The following is a 14,267-nucleotide window of genomic DNA, read 5'->3' on the forward strand; positions in this document are numbered from 1 at the left end:
GGACCAAAGAGTCTTTTAATCTAGCCTTCCTTATATTTGACTAAAAAGTCCTTCTATGATTTGTTATTGTTGTTTAGTCTTTTTCAGTTATGTCTGACATTTCATGACTCCATTTGGGATTTTCTTGGCAAAGATAAAGATACTGGAGTGGTTTGCCATTTCCTTCTCAGGCTCATTTTACAGATGAGGAAACTGAGGCAGGATTAAGTGACTTGCCCAGAGTCACACAGTAAGTGTCTGTGTCTGGATTTGAACTCAGGAAGATGAGTCTTTCTGATTTGAGTTCCATCATTATCTACTGTATCACCTTCTATAATATTCTTGACAGACAATCTTTATATAAATTCCCTGATAAGGGGAATCTAGCATAGCCTAAGGTGTTCCATTCTAATTTTGAATAACCCAGATTGTGAAAGAGGAAAGTGTGAAATGGATAGAGGACAGGACCTGGAGTTAGGGACAACTGGGTTCAAAACTTAGCTGTGACACACAGGAACTGTTGGCTAAGGATGTGTCACAACCTCTCAATATACCAGACAACTCTCTTAAACAAAGTACAGAGGTGTTACTCTGGGAAAAGCTCCACTGAAATCTCATTACACTCATGAAATCATAGAACTCGATTTTTTAAAATGCTAGAAAAAGTTTATTTAGCTTCAAGTCTAAATCTGTTTCTCTGTAACTCGTATTGCTCCTAGGTCTCCCTATGAGGTAAATGAAAATGAGTTGAATTCTTATTTTGAACTCATTATAGACATGCAAATGTTATTATATTGAGTTCAATTTGCCAGCCTTTCAAATGCTTGAAGATAACTAACAACCCCCTGTCAAGTCTCTTCTTTTCCAAGCCAAGTGACCCTAGCTTCTTCATTGAATAATAATGTAGCTTGTTCTCCAAGTCCCTCACCATCCTGGAAACATTTTTATGGACTTCAACTTTATTCCTAAAGCATGTCACATAGAACAAACCATATCACTCCAATATGTTCTAAGACAAAGTATTCTAGAACTGTTATCTCCACTGGGCCATGGTTCATCTGTAGAGTGTGTGACTTGAATTCAGAATGACTTCAGGAAGACCTATTCTAAATTTGATCCAAGATTCTTACTGATTGTATGAGTCTTGGACCTTGACTTATCTCTGTTTCAGTTTCTTCATTTGAGGAAAGAGAAAGAAGAAAAAAAGGGAGGGAGGGAGGGAGGAAGGAAGGAAGGAAGGAAGGAAGGAAGGAAAGAAAGAAAGAAAGAAAGAAAGAAAGAAAGAAAGAAGGAAAGAAAGAAAGAAAGAAAGGAAAAAGATAGTATTATAAAAATTATTTTGAGGATTCAATAAGATGATGTATATAAAGTACTTTGTAAATCTTATAGAACTACACAATATAAGCATCAGTTGTTTTATGATATAATTCTAATCCCTCATTTTATGGTGATTTGACCAAGGTTCTACAGGTAAAAAGCAGAACCAGGATTTGAATACAAGATTTCAGACTCCAAATCAAGTACTATTTCAACTCAAAGGAAATTGCCTCCTCTTACTATAGTTTCTAAAGATATACTCACTATTCTAAAAGCCCTTTCCCATATTCACTATGGACAAGGGACTCTTTGTCTGGGATAGAAACCCTTCTGCTTGAGTTTGGGAAGGTTGGAGTTGATCTTATATAATCTTATAATTTTTTGCTACTCTATTTCCTTCTAAAATAAAGATATAACGAGTGAATGTCCATCAATTGGGGAATGGCTGAACAAATTATGGTACATGTATGTTATGGAATACTATTGTTCTATTAGAAACCAAGAGGGATGGGATTTCAGAGAAGCCTGGAAAGACTTGCATGAACTAATGCTGGATGAAATGAGCAAAACCAGAAGAACACTGTACACCCTAACAGCAACATGGGGATGATGATCAACCTTAAAGTACTTGCTCATTCCATCAATGCAATAATCAGGGACAATTTTAGAGTACCAGCAATGGAGAATACCATCTCTATTCAGAGAAAGAACTATAGAGTTTAAACAAAGACCAAAGACTATTACCTTCATTTTTTAAAAAAAAGTGTCTTATGTACTACACAATTTTGCTAGCTCTAATATTTTATTTTCTCCTCAAGGATATGATTTCTCTCTCAACACAATCAATTTCAATCAATGAATCTTTTTTTAACTTCTTACATAACTTTTCCCTTAATTCCTTTTGATACCTGTATTTTAATTTTTCATATAGTTATCTTCTTTATTCTCCCCTCTTTTTATATCACTTTATTAACTAGCTATAATAAGCACTTGAAGGAGGTTTTTTGTATTAGCTGTCAAAAAACAACTTCCAGAATGTTAGAGCATCTCATTTTATAGATGAAGAAACTGAGCACTAGTGAGAAGAGGTGACTTCCTTTCAGACAAGTACTTGAGGAACCACAGAGCTTTGAATACTTAGTTTACTCAGGCTTCCTTATTCCTAAGCCTAGATTTCTTTCATTATACCACACTAACTCCCTGGTTTATTGAATGAAATTTAGGTTCCCTGCTTCAAAGTTTAAAAGTAGGTGAGTTGAACATTTTATATAACAAATTCTAAGGAACTATTGAAACTATATGGGAAAAATCACCAAGATATACTGACTCCTGGGCATATATCTCAAAGATGTCAAAGACAGAAAAAAATAATCCATATACATACCAAAACATTCACGAAGGCACTTTTTGTGATAGTAAAAACCTGAAAACCATGGTTGCCCATCACATGGGAATAATCTTTTTTTTTAGGGTTTTTTTTTTGCAAGGCAAAACAGGGTTAAGTGGCTTACCCAAGGCCACAGGGCTAGGTAATTATTAAGTGTCTGGGACCGGATTCGAACCCAGGTACTCCTGACTCCAGGGCAGGTGCTTTATCCACTGTGCCACCTAGCCACCCCATGGGAATAATCTTAAAGACACTTACAATTAGTAGGCATGACCTGGATGTAGATCAGGCAAAGGAAGCTGAGAAGCAGTGATGAGATTGGAGGGAAACTGGTAAGAGCATCATCTAAAAACATCTGTAGAGAAGAGAGGATCAAGTATCAAGAAGATACTATCAACATTTTTAAAGGCTTCAGGTAAATTAAGAAGGATGATAATTGAGAAAAGACTATTAGATTTCAGAATTAAGAGATTATTGATTAAGTGGGGGGGGGGAGATCTTTTGGAAAGGGTAGTTCTAGTTGAATGAGGAAGTCAGAGGCCAGAATTTGTAAAAGTGGAGGAATTGATTCCATGTAGCCTTTTCAAGAATTTTTAACTTAAAAAGGAGCAAAAGCATGGGTTGAGAGCTAATGGGGGTGGACAGATCAAGTGAGAATTCTTTGAGAATGGGGAGGACATGAATGTTTATAAGTAGTAACCAATAGGGGTGGCTAGGTGGCATAATGGATAAAGCACAAGCCCTGGAGTCAGGAGTACCTGGGTTCGAATCCGGCCTCAGACACTTAATAATTTCCTAGCCGTGTGGCCTTGGGCAAGCCACTTAACCCCATCTGCCTTACAAAAACCTGAAAAAAAATTAACCAATAGAAGAAATGAAATTAATTAGATAATGAGGATGGTATAGAGGGGACAATCTCCTGGAGAAGATGGGATAGACTGAGATCCCTTATACATATAGAAGGCTTCACTTTGGTAAAGAGAAGAGCTACCTCTTCATGTGGGGCAGGGATGAAGGAGAGAATGGTGGAAGGTGTCTACGTGATGTGAGATGAGGGGGGGAGGTAGAAAAGAAAACTTTTGGTGAATGTACTCAATTTTTTCATTAAAATATGAGGTTAGGTTCTCAATAAGGGTCCTACCCTCTTCTGTATACTCCACCTTACCAATGCTTTTTTTCAAATTATGGGGACCAGATCTAAAATACTTTAATACTGATGTAGACAGAGTTTGGTGGGACTATTATTCTTCTATTCTTGAAAACTATATATCTTATTAATAGAGTTGAAGGGTTGCATTAGTTTTTTTTTTTTGCATTGCTGATTCACATTGACCTGGCAGTCCACTGAAATCCCAAGATTGTTTTTCAGAAGAACTGTTGCTTAACCATATCTCCCTCATCAAATATGCTTGCAGTGTTGCTTTTTCACAACCAAGTACAATACTTTTTAAAATTTTATTTTTTTCCAACTTTTTTCCCAACCACATGCAAAGATAGTTTTCAACATTCTTTTTTGGCAAGATTTGAGTTCCACATTTTTCTGTCTCCTTCCCTTCCCTCACCCCTCCCCTTTGACAGTGAGTAATCTGATAGCTATACGTGTATAACTGTATACATGTAAAACAAGACTTTAATAAAACTAATAGTTGCATTTATATTAGACTTACTATGTGCCATATCTATACTATGTATAAAGCTGATGAACATATCATCTAAGTATTTTATGAAAATAATGGTGATGATAGCTAACATTTAAATAGGATCGACTTTGTGCCAAGTGCTTTATGATTACTTCCTCATTTGATCCTCACATCAACCCTGGGAGATGGATGCTATTTTTATAATTTTATAAATGAGGAAACTGAGGCAGAGATTAAATAACTTTCCCAGGGCCACAGACCTTGTAAGTGTCTAAAGTCAGATACAAACTCAAACTAACTTTATAGTTTTCTTTTTAGAATCTCAACTTATTATATTCAACTAAATGCTCTAAACTACCAAGATCCTCCTGGAACATGACTGTCATACATCATGTTAGTTATTCTTCCCATTTTAATGACCTCCACAAAACTGATGAGCATATGCTTTCTAAGTCATTGGTAAAATGATAAAACAACATGGAGCCATACATGTCCCTTGAGCATTTCATTTCAATGTTGGCATTGAGCTATTAATACTCTTGGAATTCAGTCATCCAAACAATTATGAATCGATCAAATTGAATCATCATCTAATCCATATAGTTATATCTTTTCCACGAGACTAGTATGAGCCATTTATTTAAAAAAATATTGCTATAATTTAGATAAATTATATTCACAAAATTAAACCCATCTACTAGTTTAACTATCCTGGCAAGAAATGAAATGATAATTGTCTGGTATGATTTGTTTTTGTTGAATTCATGATAATTCTCTGTAATCACACCTTTCAACATGTTTGCCAACCATCTCTTTAATAATTCATTCTAGAATTTCCCCAGAAATCTAAGTAAATTTTTTTTTGCCTCTATATATGTAATGGAACATTGTCTCATAAGAAAAATAATTAATGGATTGCTAAATCTAATTTTTTTTAGGCTTCTTAACTTTTTGAATTCTCTGTGACATTTGTTACCACAGATAATGTTCTCCTTCTTGAGACTCTCTCTCCTTTCTAGGCTTTTTGTAACACAAGATTCTTCTTCTTCTTCTCTGATCTGTCCAATTCCTCAAGCTCCTTTGCCAGTTCTTCATCCTTGTCACACCCATTAATTTGGATATGTCCCAAGGCCCCACCCTGAGTCCTATTCTCTCCCAGTTATACTCTCTCACTTAGCTATCAGTGCTCATAGTATCATTCAAGTATCATCTCCATATAGATGATTCTCAAATTTATTATATGCAGCCTTTCCTTCTTTCTGATACTACTGCCTCTTTGACATTATGAACAGTATGCCCCATAGTTTTATTTCAAACTCAGTATAACTCATTATCTTTCTTTCCAAATCATTCCTTCTTTTCAGTTTCTTTTTAGTGTAAAGGATACCATGCTCTTCAAGTCACCCAGGCTCACTAATGGATGTTATCCTTTACTCCTCATTCTCACTCTCTATATATGCAATCTACTCCTAAGTCTTGACATTTTTTTAATCTTTACAAAATCTTTCATATATGTTCCCTTCTTTCTCATATAGTTTTTACAGTAGTTCAGGCTCTTATAATCTCTCATCCTCACTTCTTAAGTAGCCTTCTAGTTAGTCCTACTATTCTAATCTATCTTCTATTTCAATACCAAAGTGTCTATTTCTGACTCCCATCTTCATGCTTCCTCAACAATTCTCCCCATTGCCTGGAAAATTCTACTTCTAAATTTTCCTGCCTTCTTTCAAGACTCAGCTCAAATTCCACTTTCTTTGGGAGGTCTTTTCCACTCCTAGCTGACAAGTGCCTTTCCCTCTCAGAAAATCTTTCTACACTCTCTTTATCTTATGTACTCAGTAATTTGCATGTGGTTTTCCTCATTAGAATGAAAACTCCTAAAAGACAGGAACTGTTTTGACTTTTTGAATCTCAGTAGTTTGTTGTTTGGGGGGGGCACTTAATAAATGCTTCTTCAAATGATGACTGACTGGTGATTTCATGAACTTATTAAAAATGAAGTGATCAAACCCAAAACAATATACATAATGACTAAAATAATGTAAACTGAAAATTACACTGAAAGTCACCGGAAACTGATTGATTATCATTTCTAGCTTTGATCTGGAAAAATAGTGGATGAAATATATTTTCCTCCTCTCATTAGAGAGATGGGGGGAACTACAGGTATGATTTGGTGCATATATATATACTATTTTGATGGTATATAGATATATATATATATATATATATATATATATATCATCAAAAATAGTTGCTGTATGGATTGCTTTCACATGAATTTCACATTTCACATTTCACATGAATTTTCTTTTTTTTGATTTGTTAGGTCAGATTTCAATGTAAGAGGAAGGGAGAAGAATGATTTGGGCATGACTGAGAAGCTGAATTGATATAAAAACAAAAGGTATCAATAACTCTTTTTAAATAAAGAAAATTAAAGTAGAATATAAATAGAATATAAATCATTGTTAACTGCATGAAATCTGTGTTTCAATAGGTTTTTTTCCTGGGTCAGTAGTTCTCACTACAAAAACCACTGCTCATTCTTGTTGCAGTCCATGATATTTAAACTAGTCTTACTTTGGAGATTAACGAGCTGTATGATTTCAGGGACTTTTCCTACTCTGCATCTTATTCATTTGTAAAGTAAAAGGACTAAATTAACCCAAAGGATCCTTCCCACTACAACATTTGAGATTCTTTGTAAAATGTAGCAATGCATAGATAACTCCAATTGTTTTTTCCCTTGAAGATTGGTTTAATTTTTTTTTTATCTAACATGCACAGCTATTTTACTGAACTAATAAAAAAAGGAAAAGTACAAATGACAACCAGATGAGGTTAAAAAACTGAACCCCTTAAATGAACTAATATAGTTCTATATTCAGTTGTCACAACAAACAGGGAATCTCTCATCAGATTCAGCATGCTGTGATTATCTGATAAAACTTCCAGCCTTGGTTCTTACAGAATCATTACCCTGGGGCCTTCAAGAATGCAAAGTTTTCAAATAATTTGCTCTCCCCTTCATTTCCTATGCTTGTACATCCTTCCATTTCAGTTCAGACCTAGAACTCCTTCCTCATTAATAACCCCTGCCCCTGGGGATTCATCATGCCCTGACATTTGGCACCTTCTTCCACCTAGCTGCCACCTTTGCTTTCCAGCTTTCTTTTAGATATTATCTTCTCTCATTAAATTGGGATCACCTTGAGGGCAGGGAATGTCTTTTGCCTCTCTTCCCTTCCCTAGTCTTAATTTTTAATATTTAAAAAAAAATTTTTTAGGGGGCCGCTAGGTGACACAGAGCAGCAACCCTGGAGTCAGGAGTACTTGAGTTCAAATCTGGCCTTAGACACTTAATCATTACCTAGCTGTGTGGCCTTGGGCAAGTCACTTAACCCCATTTGCCTTGCAAAAACCTTAAATTTTTTTTAATTTAAGGCAATGGGGCTAAATGACTTGCCCAAGGTCACACAGCTAGGCAATTATTAAGTGTCCAAGTTCAGATTTGAACTGAGGTATTCCTGATTCCAGGGCCCATGCTCTACCCACTGTGCCACCTTGCTGCCCCCTTTCCCTAGTCTTTAACACAGTGTCTGGCATAAAGTAGACACTTCTATTTATTGACTGACTGACAAGTTGACTGACTGGTTGGAAAAAGGAGTAAGTTCCAAAGTCTTCAAGGTATGGAGAAAACTATTCCATAATGCTGATAGTAATAAGAAATTTCATGCAAAACATTAGGTCTTGCCACCTATCTCACTCTTTGCTCCCATCTGGCTTAGCCCTGTGCTCAGATCGTTGATATAATAACTGACACCCAGTTCCATAGCTCTCTTCTTCCATCTCTCCTTCAGATCATGACTACACATATGTCTGATTTCCAAAACACTAACACCTCCCTTTTCTATTTCCTCCTTCATTTGCTCCCCAATGCCATAAATTCTACCATGGAGTTAATTCCTTTGACTTAAGTCTTGGTCTTTTTTAAAAATTCAAGTGTTCCCCTACCCCACCCCAAGGGAGTAACACTTTTAGCCTTTTTTAAATGTCTTTTAACTATATTTTTATTGATGCATTAGAATTGAGCATCATATTAATTGCTGAATACAACCCTCCCCACCCACCCAAAGGTCTTTCTCTTGTAATAAGATTTTAAAAAGAAAAAGTTCAATAAAATTAATCAACACATTAACTATGTCAGACAATAAATATATGCAAGATTCCACACCTGTAATTTGTCACCTCTACATTGAAATGGGGAAAGTACATTTTCTCAACTTTTTTCAAGGGCCCAGTTTGACCATTATGATTTTTTAGTATTCCATTTAGTTTTTTGGTTCATTGTGTTTGCATAGTTATATAGTCTTTGGGTATATTATTTTCCTGGTTCTGCTTTTTTAACTTTGTATCAGTTTGTAAGCCTTCCCAATATTCTCTGAATTGTTCCTATTCAACATTTCTTACACTACAGTTAATGTTTTTTTTAGCCATTCATTTTGACTTTCTTCAACATTTTACATTCTACATCCTACATTCTACATTCCCCAGTCAATGAACAGCTAGGTAGTATAGTGAATAGAACATTGGCCATGGAGACAATGTTTGTGCTCACTTTGTTGTGACAACAAACAGGGATCTGTCATCAGATGAATCCCAGATAATTCCAAAAGAACCATGAGGCAAAGTGCTATTTACCTCCATAGAAGAACTGGTGAACTTTAAGTACAGATTAAAGCATTCTTTTTTTACTCTTTTTCTTGCTTTTTTTTTAACATGGAAAATTATGGAATTATGCTTTGTTTGACCTTACATGTATAATTGATATCATATTGCTTGTCTTCTCAGTGAATGAGAGGGAAGGAGAAAAATAGGAACTCAAAATTTTTAAAAATGAATGTTAAAAGTAACAAATAAATAAATAAAAGGGAAAAATGCCTAACATTTATTAAATATTTTCTAAGTGTTAGGAGGGGGCAGAGCCAAGATGATGGCAGGAGAACAGCCTTTCCTAGGAGTTTTCTACAAAATATTTTAAAAACTTTAAAATTATGCCTGTAACTAAATGTTCAAGAGACATAACCCACAAAAAGATCCAGTGAGGCAATTCTCCAGCCCAAGGTAACCTGGAAAATTGTGGAAAGGCTCTGTTCTGCAAGGTTGGAGGGGGCAGCAGCATGCTGGAGCAAAGGAGTTCTAGCCTTCTGGGAACAGCCCCAGGGCACCTGGGTCCCTGAAAGCCTGACCTACCAAACCAGGGTGCACCGAGCATAACTTGAAAGATCAGCAGGGAAACCTCTGCCAGAGTGAGCACAAAGTCCAGACCAGCTTGGCCCTCCTCAGAGCAGCTGCAGCCTCCACATGGCCTAGATCCCTGAAAAAAGGAAGCAGGACCACAGAGCCACCCAAGAAGCAGCTGCTTCCAGAGCACTCACCCTATGGAAGGTAAGAGAGTGGGGGGAGACTGTTGAGGTCTCTCCTCTGTCCCTGGGACAGGATTCTGGGGCTTTGGTCCATATTCAGACCCTATACTGTCATAGAGCAGGGACCTCCCTTACAATCCCAGGGCAGAGGGGTGTGCTTGTGGTCACACACAGGCAGGAGAGCAGTCAGAGCCTCCCCAAGAATTTGAAGGAACTGCAGTCCTTGCAGGGGTGTCCCCATAATACTCAAAAGCTCAGGAAATACCACCAAACCAGGACACAGGCTGGGGAAATGAGTAAATAGAAAAAAAAAAAAAGGAACCTGACCATAGACAATTACTTTGGTCCCCTGAAGGATCAAAACTCACACTCAGAAGATGACAAAGTTTCAGCTTTTGCATCTAAAGACTCCAAGAAATATAGAAGTTAGGCTTAGGCTATGACAGAGCTCAAAAGAGATTCTGAAAATCAAGTAAGGAAGGTGGAGGAAAAATTGGGAAGAGAAATGAGGGAGATGCAGAAAAAACACAAAAACCAAGTCAGCAGCTTAGTCAAGGAGATCCAAAAAAAAAATGCTGAAGAAAACAACATGTTGGGTCAAATGGATAAAACAATCCAAAAAAAGTTAAGGAGGAGAAGAATGTCTTAAAAAGCAGAATTAACCAGATGGAAAAGGAGATAAGAAAACTCTCTGAGGAAAACAAATCCTTCAAATGTAGAATAGAGCTAAAGGAAGACAATCACTTTGCGAGGAATCAAGACACAATAATTCACTACCAAAAGAATGAAAAACTAGAAGAAACTGTAAAATATCTCATTGAAAAAGCAACTGGAGCAGCTAGGTGGTACAGTGGGTAGAGCACTGGCCCAGGAGTCAGGAGTACCTGAGTTCAAATCCGGTCTCAGACACTTAATAATTACATAGCTGTGTGGCCTTGGGCAAGTCACTTAACCCCATTTGCCTTGTAAAAAAAAAAGAAAAAACAACTGATCTGGAAAAACAGATCTAGGATAGATTATTAAAAAAATTATTGAAAGTCGTGATCGGCAGGCCGGGGGGAGGCGCGGGCAGCGAATCGGGCCCCGTGCCATGGCTTCGCAGGTCCTGCGGGCCGTGGTGCTGGGCCACCCGGGCCCGGGCAAGGGCACGCTGTGCCAGCGGGCAGCGCAGAGCTTCGGGTTGCAGCACCTCTCCAGCGGCCGCAGGAGAACATCTGCACCGACACGGAATTGGGCATCCTGGCCAAGCAGTACATCCAGCAAGGTCTATTGATTCCTGATCATGGTGATCACACGGCTCTTGATGACCGAACTGGAGTCCAGACGGGTCCAGCCCTGGTTGCTCGATGACTTTCCTGGGACGTTAACGCAGGCCGAAGCCCTGGACAAAATCTGTCAGCCAGACCTAGTGATCAGCTTGAACATTCCATTTGAAAGGCTCAAAGACCACCTCAGTCGGCGATGGATTCATCCTCCAAGTGGGAGGGTCTACAACATGGAGTTCAACCCCCCTCAAGTACAGGGAATCGATGATGTCACTGGCGAGCCGTTAATCCAGCAAGAGGACGATAAACCTGAGGCTGTGGCTGCCAAGCTGAGGCAGTACAAGGAGGTGGCAAAGCCTGTTATAGAATTATACAAGACCCGAGGTATCCTTCACTTTTTCTCTGGGATGGAGACTAACAAAATCTGGCCATATGTTTATTCATCGTTTTCCAACAAGATGGCATCTATTGGAGTGAAAGAAGCTTGACAGGCCTATAGTATGGAAGAACAAGGAGGATGTGGTTGTTCATTAAATTGTGTGTGTGTGTAGTATTGGTGCTGTGTTCCAATTAGAAGTTAATCAAGATCACTTGAAGCGCCTCTCTCAGTGATCCCAGGGAGGGCATGTCAAAATGAATCTATATAGAGAGGTGGCCAAAAAATAGGGCCCTCTTCCATTTAAGAAGTAAGTCTCAAAGGGTTTTAAAGAAAAAGATTCCACATTTCTATGAACCCCTTAAATGAGAGCAGGCTGTCTAGGTAGCAAGTCCTGGATGACTTTTCTATCCTATAACTCATTTGGAATGGGCCTGTATTCCATCATGGCATCCTCTAAGAGGTAGTGATGGGTAGTGGTGGTGGGATGGTGCCCCAGAGGGCCACCAGGCCAAAGTCTGTGGCCTGGAGGCCTCAAGGAACTGTGATCTCATCGTAATCCCTGAACCTCTGCTCTATCTTCACCCTGTAACCAAGGTCAGCTATTCCCATTGGGTCTGTCAGATGTCCTCTGGGATTCTGGTTGATGTCCTTCCTTTTGGGTGTGAATGCTATCTCATCCTCCAGTTCCAGAAGAGCTTTTCATTCCCTCTGAGAAAAAAGGCATCAGGACGACTTCTGCTGCTGCTACTCAGCTCCCTGCCTCTCCCAAGATACCCATAGCTAATGTTGGAGATAACCATCCCTTCTTGACATCCTCTTAGAATGAAATGAATAGAATCTATTCAAGTCCCAGACCCTGAGTTGTACATGGGAACCCTAAGTCCCAGATTTGTTTCCTTTTTTTGTGGAAGGCTAGGCCTCTCAATGTCTCACACAGAGTACTCACACACCTCAAATGCTAAAGACCACATCTCAGATAGTAAAGCAGTGAAAAAAAAATGGCAGGGACTTCACTAGAGGTAGTGTCGTATAGTGGATAGAGCCCTGATCTTAGAGTTGGGAAGATTCAAGTTCAAATTTTCCTGCGGGTAGCCGCTTCCTAACTGTGTGACCCTGACCAAGTTGCTCCATCTCTGTCTGCCAGTTTCCTCATCTATAAAATGAAGAGACTGAATGGAATGACCTCTAATCCCTCTTCCAGCTCCTAAGTTTTGGATCCCACTTGAGTAAATAGATGATTTAGTTTTTATTCAAAATAAAGCACATTAGAGAGATGCTGCTAAAAATTAGTGCTGTAGACTAGGAGATAGAGAGATCTATAGCATATTGTAAAGATGTTGGACAAGAGCCTGTACCCATGTGGAGGAAGCCGCTGCATTAGACATGTTAAGATGGAGTAAAATAGCTTTAATACTACAGGGTAGAGGGTGTCCATATGGTGATAAAAAAAGGATCCCAAAGGTTTGGCCCCCTATCCCTATTTTTCCTCTGGGAAACCTAGAAAATGACATTTATTCCTGCTGCCTTACACCTCATAAGTATCCTCTTCCCATGACTGGGAGGAAAGGGGTTCTTTTCCCCAAGGAGATTCTCTGTAAACCTTTCTGGAAAGGACCTCTTATGGAACCCTGCACCCTGAAAAGGGATTGATTTCAATGCTTTGGTGAATGGAGCTGAAATGCATTATTTCCTTAGTGAAGCTTTCCTTGACATCTCAGCAACACCCTTTTTGCTTGGTGTCTTAGCATTGGTGAACTGGATATGCTATACATTAAAAGAAAAGCTTCTTGCCAAAAAAAAAAGAGTCATGATCATGATTTTTAAAGAATTTCTTCAGGAAAATTGCCTTGATATTCTAGAAGCAGAGGGCAAAATAAAAATTGAGAGAATCTACTGATGTCCTCCTGAAAGAGATCCAAAAAAATAACCCCCAAGAATATTATAGCCAGAACCTCCAAGTCAAGAAAATATTACAAGCAGCCAGAAGAAAACAATTCAAATATCATGGAACTACAGTCAAAATCACAGAGGACTTAGCAGCATCCACATTAATGTCTCGTAGGGCTCAAAATATAATATTCTGAAAAGCAAAAGAGCTTGGAATACAACCGAGAATCAACTACTCAGCAAAATTGAACATCCTTTTCCAAGGAAAAGATGGACTTTCAATAAAGCAGGAGAATTTCAAATGTTCCTATTGAAACAGCCAGAGCTAAACAGAAAGTCTGATCTTCAAATACAGAACTCAGGTGAAGAACAGAGAGGATGGACGAGAAGGGTAAATTATAAGGGATTTATTCCTGCATGGTAAGATGATACTGATAATACCCATATGAACCTTCTCATTTATTAGAATAGTTAGAAGGAACGTATGTAGACAAGGCACAGGAGAGAGCTGAATGTGAAGGTATGATATTTTGTAAAAATGGAGCTGATGGGTGAAAGGGAAATGTACTAGGAGAAAGAGAAAGGAGAGGTAGAATAGGCTAAGATATTTCATGTAAAAGAGTCAAGAAATAGCTTTTGCAATGGTATGGAAGGGGGGGAAGGTGAGAGGGAATGAAGGAGCCTTCATTCTCATTGGAAATGACTCAGAGAGGAAACAGCCTATATACTCAATAGAGTATAGAAATCTAGAAGAAAAGGAGAGAAAGGGGACAGGAGGAGGGGCAGGAGGAGGGGAGGGAGGATGTGGGTGATAGAGGAGAGGGTAGATCAGGGAAGAGGATAGTCAGATACAACACATTTTCTTTTTAACTTTTTGCAAGGCGGTAGGATTGGATGGCCCATCTGGGACCAAGGGGCTGGGTGGTTGCTGGGTCTCTGGGGTGGGATTTAGTAAGCTTGAAGCCTCTTGGCCCCAGGGCTGGT

The 14,267-nt window shown here is 38.5% G+C and overlaps 1 pseudogene; it reads left to right on the top strand.

Moving 5' to 3' along the window:
• Positions 1-10,827: 10,827 nt before the first annotated feature.
• On the top strand, positions 10,828-11,935 carry LOC141498391 (adenylate kinase 4, mitochondrial pseudogene; annotated as a pseudogene).
• Positions 11,936-14,267: the final 2,332 nt, after the last annotated feature.

This window comes from Macrotis lagotis, chromosome X, assembly GCF_037893015.1.
Source record: "Macrotis lagotis isolate mMagLag1 chromosome X, bilby.v1.9.chrom.fasta, whole genome shotgun sequence".
In the NCBI taxonomy this organism is placed as follows: Eukaryota; Metazoa; Chordata; class Mammalia; order Peramelemorphia; family Peramelidae; genus Macrotis; species Macrotis lagotis.